The sequence below is a fragment of the Montipora foliosa genome, chromosome 14 (assembly GCF_036669935.1).
Source record: "Montipora foliosa isolate CH-2021 chromosome 14, ASM3666993v2, whole genome shotgun sequence".
In the NCBI taxonomy this organism is placed as follows: domain Eukaryota; kingdom Metazoa; phylum Cnidaria; class Anthozoa; order Scleractinia; family Acroporidae; genus Montipora; species Montipora foliosa.
Window position 1 is genome coordinate 2,490,635 of NC_090882.1, and position 12,500 is coordinate 2,503,134.

Here is a 12,500-nt window from a genome sequence, read left to right on the forward strand (position 1 = left end):
GTAAATGAACGCACTGCACTAGAGATTACTTCCCAAAAAGAAAAGATCAGAAAACGAGGGCGTGCAGAGCTTTTGGTAACGCTCAAGTATACACAGCAAGGGAGACACTTACTGACGCCGCTTGTAAGCATCACTGCAGGCCAACACGTAGTACGCAGAAAGAACTTAGATGAAGCGTACAACAAAGCACTGGAAGATGAAATTATGAGACAGACTGCCGAGCTGGACAATCTGCACCATTAACACAAACACGGGGCTGCCTGGCAAGTTCTCAGAGAGATCACGAACAAAATGTCATCTCCCGCCACCAATGTGAGAGGAAACACCCCAGAAGAACGCCGCCAAGCATGGCTTACTCATTTCAAATCACTGCTTGGCAAAGACGTCGACGAAACAGGCTCACCTGAAGATGCATTTTTTTCCAACAAAGTTGCCGACTGTCTTCCTATTAAAACTAGTCTTTTGAAATGGAAGTGCTTAAAAGAAGCGTGAAGAAGCTTCAAAACATGAAAAGCCCCGGCCCTGATAAAATTCCTGCTATTATCTGGAAATCACCATTGTTCCACTCTCACCTGCTTCACTTTTGCAATGAAACAAAATCTGGAAACAAACCAGCTTTCTCTCTTTCTTCTATCCTGCCACTGCCTAAGAAAGGAGATCTCTCCATCCCTGCTCACTACAGAGGTATCACTCTGTTCGATATTGCATCCAAGATCTCAATGCTTCTTAATAGAATTGCCGAACACGTCGATCCTATACTCAGAAGAAACCAAAATGGGTTTAGAAGAGGCCGCCCGACTACACCACAGATACTTGCACTGCGCAGAATAATAGAAGAGATGAGGATATTGAAAGGAAAGGCTGCAATCATCTTTGTTGATTTTGCAAAGGCGATTGATAGTGTTAACCACAACATTGTGCTCCATATTCTATCAAACTGGTATTCCAAATGAAATTGTTCAAGCTATTGCTGTAATGTACCATGCACCTACCAGCTTTGTCAGCACCCCTGATGGCCCAACGGAACCATTTGTTACAACCACAGGAATTCTCCAGGGTGACACGCTAGCGCCATACCTGTTCGTGATTGTGGTAGACTACATCCTGCGGCAATCCATTGATGGCATGAACAAGCTAGGCCTTGATGTCAAGCCGAGTAAGACCAACAGAGATCCCGCAAAATTCCTCACAGACCTCGACTATGCTGATGGCATTGCATTGACGTCATCGACCCTTGAAGATGCACAACAACTTCTTGTATCCATAGAGGTAGCATCAGCCAAGGTTGGTTTATTGCTGAATGCTAGAAAGACAGAATACCTCACTGTAAATGGAGACGTGGATGCTCCTCCAGTCAAGTCCAAAGATGGTACAGTTCTTAATAGCGTAGAATATTTCAAGTACTTGGGATCATATGTAGTTGACAGTAGAAAGGACTTTGTAACTCCTAAAGCTCAAGCATGGTCAGCATGCAACAGACTCCATCATGTATGGCAGTCCAACATCTCTGTCAAAACCAAGATAGCTTTCTTTAAAGCCTACGTGGAAAGCATCCTCTTGTACGGCTCTGAAGCTTGGAGTATGACGAAGCGACTCCAAGAAAACCTGGACGGCACGTACACTCGTTTACTCATGCGAGTAAAGAACATTTCCTGGCGTCAACACAAGACTAAAGCTGAAATTTACGGTGACCTCCCTCCTATATCAACGTTGGTTGCGCAAAGAAGAGCAGGTTTTGCTGGGCATTGCTTCAGAGATTAAGATCAGATAATCTCCGACGTTCTGCTTCTGAGACTCCAATGTCCTAAGAAGACCATTTAGCTTCTTGGACAGCATCACTAGAGACCTGAACATCTAGTTAGAAGATTTGCCTGCCCTCATGAGTGACAGAGAAGAGTGGCGAGAAGTTGTGAAGAATTGCTCGACTGTGGTCGACTAACTAACTAACTAACTTAATACTTGGAGGCAAAGAACTTACCAGCGTATTTGTTGAGCTCGAGTTTACATTGTTTGTTTGGATGCACGTTGTCCCTCTAGTCCGGTCGCTGTCGAAGAGTTTTTCCCGAGTTCATGATTGTGCTGGCGAAATACCCGATATGAAAAGCTCCCAGTGCATTCAGTTTGGTGATTTTCAATGTAAAAGTATAAATTAGAGCCTCTGTAAAAGTTCAGAAACGAAGATGTGTAAAACACGAAAAAACTTTTGTATATTCGGCTTGATTCCTATTTGCTACAGGTGACAGTTAAATCACTTGAAATGGCCTTTTTAGCTCCCACTGAATAGTACAACATTCGACCAAGGAGATTTTTAAAAAGCTATGTGATTCAAGGAAAGCTCACCACCTGACTCGTGAATTCCACGTTACATTTCACTTGAAAAACCGATATATCGCACTTATCGCTAAGCGATTCGTGCGATATATCGGATTTTCGCGTGAAATGTAACGTGAAATTCCCTCACCAGGTTGTGAATTTTCCTATAAAATTTGTATGCCGGCTAAGTCATACACGGTCTTCAATTTCTGGAATTTATAAAACCCGAGCTTCAAATTCACCAATTATGAGTCATGTGACCAATTGTTGCAAAAGGCCAATTAAACGCAGATGAGACAGTTGAATATCAACTGCGCATGTCGTAAACGAGCGCAAGGTAAAACTAAAGGAAAGACAGAAATCATGGCAACAATGACGTAAAGCCCTGGCCTAATGAGAGCAAGAGTTGAGGCTCTCGCTCGTTTGGCCAGGTACTCTCAGTCACTCTCAGCTACTCTCATCGACTCTCGAGAGCTCTCATCGAATTTGAACCAGCTCAAATTTTTCATGAGAGTTAGCGAGAGTTTCTTCTGATTTGGCCGCGCACGAGAGTTTGAGAGAGAGAGTTTTGCGGTCTGCAGTTATTGCTCTTTTTTTCTTCAGCGGGCTCAAATAAAAAGAAAAAAATAATATGAGATCGGATTCGAGGACCAAGGACAACGCCAAGGCTGAACATACCGGCTGAGTAGTCGCCATGGTTTTTACCAGGATGGTTCCCAGGCTCTCTCTTTTGTTTGAGCGTGAAACTCTCGACAAAAACTCTCGTCAACTCTCGCTCTCGTTTGGCCAACTCTCCATCACTCTCATCGACTCTCACGAGCTCTCAAGAGTTTCAACTCTCATCAACTCTCTCTCTCGATTGGCCGGGGCTTTCAGATAGTACATGTTTAAAAAAGTTAAACACAGAAAAAATCCACCCTTCAAAATGACTGAGTATTACTGTGAATTTTAAGTTTAAACTTCCGCAAGGCTTTCGCCTGCTATTGAGACATCTTATATATCTTTTGGACACTAATGCGCGGATCAAATCGGAACTTCGACATCTCCCCCTTCCCCCCGGGCAAACCGCGGATATTTGACTATCTCCAGTGCCCGGGGAGTGGGGAAGTTGACCTTTGCTTGCGTGGTAGTGTCAGGTTTCACATGATTTTTTTCCCGGGCGCCGAAGTAGCTAACAGCTATAAAACACGCGTCTGGACGAGATGGAAGAGTTTAAAGGAAGAGATATAGCATTTGTGAGCGCTTGGCTTACAAAAAGGTCTTTATTAAAGACGACAGCAGCCGACGACGATTGTTCTTTAGTAGGGTATGACGGACAAATACGACAATAGGGTAGGGCATTTGAACACCATTTTGGCCCGAGGGGGCGGTAATTTGAACGATCCAATCTTCATATTAAAGTTCAAATGTCCGGGGTTTGCCCGGGGAAGGGAGGGGATGTTGAAGTTTCGAGTTGATCAGCGCATAATGTTTTCTATCTAATTTCCAAACTTCAAGTCCGCGAAAATGAAGTTAGCGTACGCAGGGTCAATCTAATATTTTAAGCTTTCCTTTACAACTAGACGCTCCATAAAGCGTACACTGGGTTGTCTGTGGTACGTGTTACACAAAAACAGAAGGCACTGAATTGGGTGATATTGAACTGCAGCGTTCCAGTTAATTTTTTCAAGTGGGGGGTCATTAAGACCATTTGAGGGTCACCCACATGTCGCGCCAGCAGAGGTCCTTCACGTTCACACGTTTAATTATTTTGTAATGTCCTGTCCCATTTTGAGGTCTTTTAGTTTTTTAAGCTTTGGTAATAAATTCATGTTAAAGATAACAAAACACGCTCTTGAGTAAAATTCACTCGTTTCTTCTTTAAATAAATAGTCTGCAAAAAACTAACTGCAAATTGCTCTGACGGACGTTTTCCAGCATGTCATACATGTCTTGCAGTTGCACTAAGCAAACGTTTATTGCACACACTAAGAAAGAACTGAAGATGTTGTTTCCGCTGCATAATTCCTCTTCTTCAAAACTTTGCTTGGCTTTACGTTTGCACCAAAAAGTACCGTAAAAGCCAGGAGTTAACTGAAAAAGAAAATTCATCTTCCAAATCGGCACCCTTAATCCTCACGGTATTAACGAACGCTTTTCATTTAACTAATATATTCCTATTTTTCACGTTGCCATGTTACCACCAATTGCGTAGCTTCTACCCTACCATAAAAACTAGACGTAACCCACAATTTATTATTCCTCGATTCGCTCTGACGAAGGGCTAACGCTGGAAGTCAGCTTTTAGAATCTCTGTACGGTGGCCAATTTAGATTATCAACTCCGTTGATAAAACCAAATTTTTGTATACTACTTCCCCTCCGACGCAGCACCACAGTTTCTTTAGAAACTACCCCCTTCATTCAGAAAGACGCTAACTTCATTTTGACACGAAAATGCTTTACTATGGCCATAAAACTATCCATTTAAGCTCGCATATTACAAAACACGATGAATTCATAAAGGCCACCTTTTCCAGCGAAACATTTTTTGAAACAAACAACATATTTGCTATTAGAGGCAATCTTTCTTTCAAAAACTTCTTGGCTGTCACATTCACTTTCCAATTATTTTTTTTACCTGAAGACTGTGCAGAGAACAGAGATCCCAGATCCACTTAAGGTGTTCGATTCCTTCTCTGTCTTTGTTGAACCCATAAGTTACCAGAGAATTTTCCATTTGGTTTCAGTGTTCTACATAACAGCACACTTGGTAAAATATTAGAAATACAGCTCACTTTGATTTCGACTCGACGGGCGGTAGTTGTTGTCGAGGTCCATTACTCCCCGCTTTTAAGATTCCAGATATTTATTTTTCACCGCCTGTCTTATTTATCCAATTGACGTTCCATTTTTGAGCTCCATAAGGGTATATTTTGTTTAAAGATGCACTAAAACGCCACGCGCGTTACAATGACTTTCGACGCCATTGCAGGTTTAGTACTGTGTGTACCAGGGAAATCTACGCATTACCCCAGCCCCTTCAAACTTAACAAAATACGCACAGAAGACTCTATGCACAAAGAAACCACTAAGCAGGGGAGTGACAGGCAAGACTTTAACCGACACGGAAAAAGATAAAATGAACATTTAAAAAAATAAAAAAACCAAGAAATGAAACGCAGATTCCGACTGGGTTTGGCAACCCAGTAATTAGGAGGAAAACTTCTGGACATCATCTCCGTTTTTCACGAGGGAAAACGACGTCAGGAGAGGCTCGTAAGATCTTGAAAAGGGAAAAGGAGCGAGGATTTACACCACATATAGCTCATAACTTATGGCGCCAAAACCGATACTTTAGAGTGTGATATGCACCGGAAAGGACGAAAGTCGAAGCAAATGGATTTTGTGCATGCCCACTTCCTGTTCACTGCAGGGAACAATACAACCAGAACATCTCCAAATGGCTTATTTCAGAACTTGACCGCTCGAGATGGCGTTACCAAACCGTCGACGAGCATCTAAAAAATAGGTCCGCAATGCGTACTTGGGGTCTTATGCTTAGCTTAACTCCATTCAGCCCTTACAGAATTTGGTACTACGGTCTCACTTTTACCATGCGTGATTGGTTCAAAATTTGCCATAACAATGCAGCAGTGAAATGAGTTCCTTAAGTATGCTTCAAATTTCAGACCTGTTCAGAATTTTACATTGATGACTTGCCACTAAAATTTCTCTTAATGCCATTTGCACAGTTTAGACAATTCTTGCTGCACACTACATCATCTCTATCAGCTATTTACCAGTAACAGAAGCACTAGATTGGCTAAGAAACAAGCATGGCACTGTCATACATTCATATGATCTTATAAATGATCAAAAGAATGCTGAAATTCAACTAGAATTCTAAGATGAATCATCACTAGATGAGGCGTTCAATGAACAAGTACTCTCAGAGCTTGGTGCAAATGCCCACACTACTGGAAATCAGTCCATCACCAGTAACAATGTATAAACAGCCAAGAGAAATATCTGATGACCAATTACGTCGATCAGTTACATGTAGATCATTACATAATAAAAAACGCAACCTAAAGCTTACAACAGGGTGCTTTCATGGACTAGAAATAAAATGAAAACCTCAACAGTCTGAAGTCACAAAATGTTGAACCAGTTTATTTGTTTATAACTGGAGGTGGTGGTGCTGGGAAAAGCCATTTGATTAAAACACTTTACCACACTGTAGTAAAAACCTATAGACATGCTCCAATGAATCCTGAGATTCCAACAGTGTTACTAGCAGCATCTACTGGAGTAGCAGTAATAAACATTGATGGTACACACAGCATTAGCAATACCTAAAAATAAAGGTGATGATGTGGAGGAAAATCCAGGTCCTACAATGTTTGACATCATTGATCCAACAACCACTGTGTCCGCTGACTCTAGTCAAGGAAATGAAGCAACCTTTGGTGTGAATGCTGGAAGCAATGTGTAGCAATGTCACATACTGCTATGATATACCACCAAATACAAGATATTAGTTTGTGGGCTAGTTCTACTTTGAACAATATTTTGGTTATTGGAAATAATCTATACAGTTCTATAACATGTTCTGTGCAAACAAATTACTATTTGCTGATAACTGATGTTCCAGACATGGTTTCAATATTTGATAAAGCGTACACCCTTTTAATAAGTCTAATATATGTTGTTTTCCGCTAATGACGTCAAACTCATGCTTTTAAAATTTATTCAGAAATGTACAAAGGCTTCAAAAAAGAAAAGAAATCAGAAAAGTTTTAGGCCTTTGTACATTTCTAAATAAAATTTGAAAGCAAGAGTTCGACGTTATCAGCGCGATAAAACAGTCTAGAAGACGTCTAAATGGGGTAGCTTATCGCTGGAGTGGTTTTGATTATGTGAAATGGATGAACGTAAGGGAATTTGAAGATTATTTATCCTGGGTTTCGCTGGTTTTCCGAGGCGACAGTCTAGTCGATCATTTGCATGGTCATTTGCATGCTGATTGCGGTCTATTGTATTGGCTGCCCTGGAATTCTAACAATGATCTCCTTGGACGCTTCACTGCGTTACTGGGCTCCTCAAACACTCGTCGCGGTTCGCTAAAGATCAAGTTAAGGCGACACAAAAGACCGTGTGCTTACTATGCGAACTCGAATGCGACTTTCCATCTTATTCTAGATGTGGGCGACTTGGTGTTTAAATTGAATCCAGGCCCTGATAGTCGGATTACAACAATTGTTTCTTTAAATCGAACGGTCAAGAATGGACACCTACGGAGTCGACATTCTCTTCCAAAGGGATCTAATTTGCATAATCTTCGTTCTTTGGATCGCGTCAGTGTTGCTCCTAAATTTTCGTTCAACAGGGAATTCACCTCGTGCCTTATGAACGCTCGTTCATTATGCAACAAAACTCTTATTGTTAAAGACTTCGTTGTGGATTATAAGGTGGATTTGTTGGGGATTACAGAAACATGGTTGCATATGGAAGGCAGTGAAGTGACTATTGGAGAGCTCTGTCCGAATGGTTATCGTCTCCTGCACACCCCACGATCGGTAGGACGGGGCGGAGGCGTGGGCCTTCTTTACAAGCAAGGTATTGGCTCTAAAACAAGGTTATGTGAGCATTCTTTTACATCATTTGAATGCATGGATGTCACTTTTGTTGCTCGTAAGAGTTTGAGAGCAATCGTTGTCTACCGTCCCCCGGGGGTGCTTCAGTTGGAGTCTTTCTGGAGGAGTTTTCTAGTCTATTGGAAGAGACTGTAATATGCTCAGAAGAGCTTTTGATATATGGGGATTTTAACTTCCATATTGACGACAAGGCCGATGGGGACGCGACACGATTTAGAGAGCTACTGGATTTGTTCAATTTAAAGCAACATGTGTGTGTACCCACCCATGAACGAGGTCATATATTGGACTTGGTCATTACAAGGAATGAGACTGAGGGTGCCTTAGGCTTAAAGAATGTTACGGTCATGGAACAGTTTATCTCGGATCATAAGGTTGTTTGCTTTAATTTGAATTTACGGAAACCACTAAATGAGAGGAGAACTGTCGTCTCTCGTAAATTAAAGGGTTTTGATTTTGATGCTTTTAATGATATTATTGGATCGTCGGGTTTGTTGGATGAGTGTGTCTCGCAAAGTATTGAGTCATTGGCTAGGGAGTATGATGAGGTCTTATGCAAGGCTTTGGACAGGTTGGCACCTAAAAGAACTCGCACTATTGTTATTCGACCAAGTGCTCCTTGGTATAATGAGGAGATCGCCATCCAGAAGAGAAAGAGGCGAAGGCTTGAACGTAAATGGCGTTCGACTGGTTTTGAGATTGACAGGGTGAATTATCTGGAACAGTGCAATGTTGTAAATGCTATGCTCTATAAGGCGAAAGAACAGCATTATTCAGCAGTTATTCAGGACAATGTCCATAATAGCAAGCTACTTTTTCGCACAGTTGATAAGTTACTGCAAAGGAACAAAGACAAAAGATATCCGTCTGCGAACAGTGACCAAGAACTCGCGAATGCCTTTGCCGATTTCTTTAGTGCCAAGATTGTGCGAATTCGTGATGAGTTGCTGATTAGGAAAGAATATCTGGGGGAGCGCACTATGGAGGATTTTGAGTGTACGTCATGCTTTAGCGAGTTCGAAATGATAGCAGATGAAGACGTCTTAAGGTTGACTAGAGGTTCAACTATTAAGGCATGCGCACTGGATCCACTTCCAGTAAGTATCATGCGGCAATGCTATTCTAGTCTTGTTCCTGTATTCAGAAGGGTGATTAATTTGTCATTGTCATCTGGATTGTTGCCCAAGGAACTTAAGGTTGCGCTGCTATTACCTCTTCTTAAGAAATTAAATGCAAATTTTGAGCAGTTTAGTAACTTTCGCCCTGTGTCGAATTTAAAGTTCCTATCTAAATTGATAGAGAAAACAGTGTTTGTGCAATTGAATAACTACCTTTGCGAAAATGATCTACATGAGCCTCTTCAATCGGCATACAAGATTTTCCACAGCACCGAGACTGCGCTTCTCACCGTTACAAATGACATTATGCTGTCATTGGACAAGGGCGAGAATGTTTTCCTTGTTTTATTGGATTTGTCGGCGGCATTTGATACCGTTAACCATACCTTGTTGCTGGCACGAATGCAGAAATCATTTGGCATCAGAGGAACTGTACTACGATGGTTTAATTCTTATCTTTCTCAAAGAACTCAGTTTGTTCACATCAATGAGACGAATTCTACGGTACGAGATCTTCCCGTGGGAGTTCCCCAAGGTTCAGTTCTGGGACCTGTGCTCTACCTTCTATATACCGCGCCACTTGCAAAAGTGATAAGATCTTATGGCTTGGATTATCATCTATACGCCGATGATACTCAGTTATATTTTGCATTCAAATCGGCGGATGTGGACGCTACTAAATCGAGGGTCGAGAACTGCATTTCTGCTATTTGTCGTTGGATGGATCTTAATGAATTGAAGCTAAACCACGACAAAACGGAGGTCATGCTCATCCACTCAAAGTATCGTCCCTCTCCATCCTTTCAGTCCCTATGTGTTGGTGATGAGAGCGTGGCTGCCTCTCAGTCGGCAAGGAGTCTTGGTGTTATCTTTGATGAGCACATGTGTCTAGCATCTGTAGTTCATCATTTTATCATCTCAGGAATTTATCTAGAATTAGGAAGTATCTCACTAAAGAATCTGCAGCAGTTGTTGTTCACGCATTTGTCACATCGAAACTAGATTATTGTAATGCATTATTATATGGCCTGCCTAAATATCAGTTACAAAGATTGCAGTATGTACAAAACACGGCGGCTAGAGTTGTGTTGCAAATGAGTAGGTTTCAGCATATCACACCTGTTTTGTGCGAGCTTCACTGGCTGCCGATTCAATACCGTATTATTTTCAAGATTCTGCTTTTAGTGTATAAAGCACTGAATGGGATATCGCCTAGCTATTTAGCTCAGAAACTGCATTATTGTTCTCATACTAGATCAATGAGGTCTGTTAGTAATGAACTTTTAATGCAACCTAGATCGTATACCAAGACTTATGGAGACAGAGCATTTGCTGTTCATGCACCAAGAGAATGGAACCTAATACCCTATGAAATTCGGAAGTCCAACAACATTTCGACTTTTAAAAGATCACTTAAGACGTACTTGTTTAGCAAATTTAGTAATAATAGATCATTGTTTCTATAGATTTGTATATATTCCTTTAGTTTTAATTTTTCCCTTTTTAATCATTGTAATCTCGAGTTTTAATAAGATAACCTAAGACGTACTTGTTTAGTAAATTTAGTAATAACAGATCATTGTTTCTATTGATTTGCATATATTGCTTTATTTTAATTTTTCCTTTTTTAATCATTGTAAATATTATAGAAAATGATTGTAAATTTGTAAATATTTATTGATAATGTTGTTTATATACATGATTGTAAAGCGCCTTGAACATAGGATAAGAGCGCTATAGAAATAAAGTTATTATTATTATTATTAACGGCATATATTAGACTTATTAAAAGGGTGTATAGTGAGTCATTTACTGGAAGTTTGTTCATGACATCAAACATTGGTCCATATATGTCTCTTAGAAATTCACTTCTAGGAGTATTTTCAAACTCTCAACGGAATTACAATTGTTGTTTGTTACCTAATGGCATTAATACACTATATTGCAATAAATACACTTTATCAAATATTGAAACCATGTCTGGAACATCAGTTAACAGCAAATAGTCATTTGTTCGCACAGAACATCTTATAGAACTGTATAGATTATTTCCAATAACCAAAATATTGCTCAAAGTAGAATTAGTCCACAAACTAATATCTTTTATTTGATGGTATAATACCAGGAAGTGACATTGCTACACATTACTTTACCAGCATTCACACCAAAGATTGTTTCACTTCCTTGACTAGAGTCAGCGGACACAGTGGTTGTTGGATCAATGATATCAAATATTGTAGGACCTGGATTTTCCTCCACATCATTTGCTTCCCTTATAAGCAATGGGATTTAAACATTGTAGCACATCATTTGTGCAAAACCAAAACATCACCTCATTACACGACTTGTAATGGCCAACAACTTGTTTTAATGTTGGCAAGTAAAACACACCTGTTGGCAAGTAAAACACACCTGAAAATGCATCCTTGACTTTCACAAAATTGTTGTGACAGCCGATCCTTGACCGGTATTGTTCGATTGTTGTTCCCATGCTGGCGGCTAGTAGCAGACAACAGTAAGAGTACGAAATACTATTCTTTGATAGTGCAAAACTCTTATTCAATGCCACTATTTTTTAGAGTACAATAACTCTTTCAGTTTGGGATGTAACCCTCACCGACATTTCAAGCCGATAAATACTGGTTTGTGATAGCTTGTGAGATCTTCGAGCCAATGAATGTGGGCTTGCGAAAGCGTCTTAGCTTCAGTGCAATCCGCACTAAACACAAGCCGAGTCTAAATATGTTGGCTTGCGAGAGTAAACAACTCCCGTATCGATTCCACTCAGCGACGTCACCTGGATGAAATAACAAAGAACAAACAAGGCAGGCTAGGATAGTTTAATTTTCGAAATGAAAGAAAGAAAAACAATCTGAAACAGCACGACAGATCAATTTTGAAACACAAATAACTTACCTTACAACTAATCTGCGACGGAAAACTCTTCAAATTTTTCCCAAAACAGGGAAAACGACCGCAGATTTATTTGCAATGAAAACAATAACCACGCAATTACTAGTACCCAGTCTACAAGCCAGACTGTCACGTGTGTTCTCGTCCTCAAAGTGAAAAACTGACCAGATCTGCCTCTGACTTAAGGGTCTTTATGCATAATGCATAAGACCCCAAAAATGGGCCAGATTGCAAGCCTTCAAAAAGTTCTCTTTACTCACTTCTTCACGGTAAAACTCACACTTGTTTAGGCTATGTTTTGTCACGATGTTACCACAAATTAATGGTCTTAAAGATTGTAATCTTGACCTTTACGGAACACAGGAGACCAGTTGGAATAACATTTAATTGAAACTACAAGAAAGAACAAGTAATGGAATCAGAGCTAAAAAAGCCCAGGATTACAATCGGTATTTAAAGGATGAAAAAAAGAGTATAACCCTTGTTATTTATTGTGATGAAGACGTCTCATTTTATAT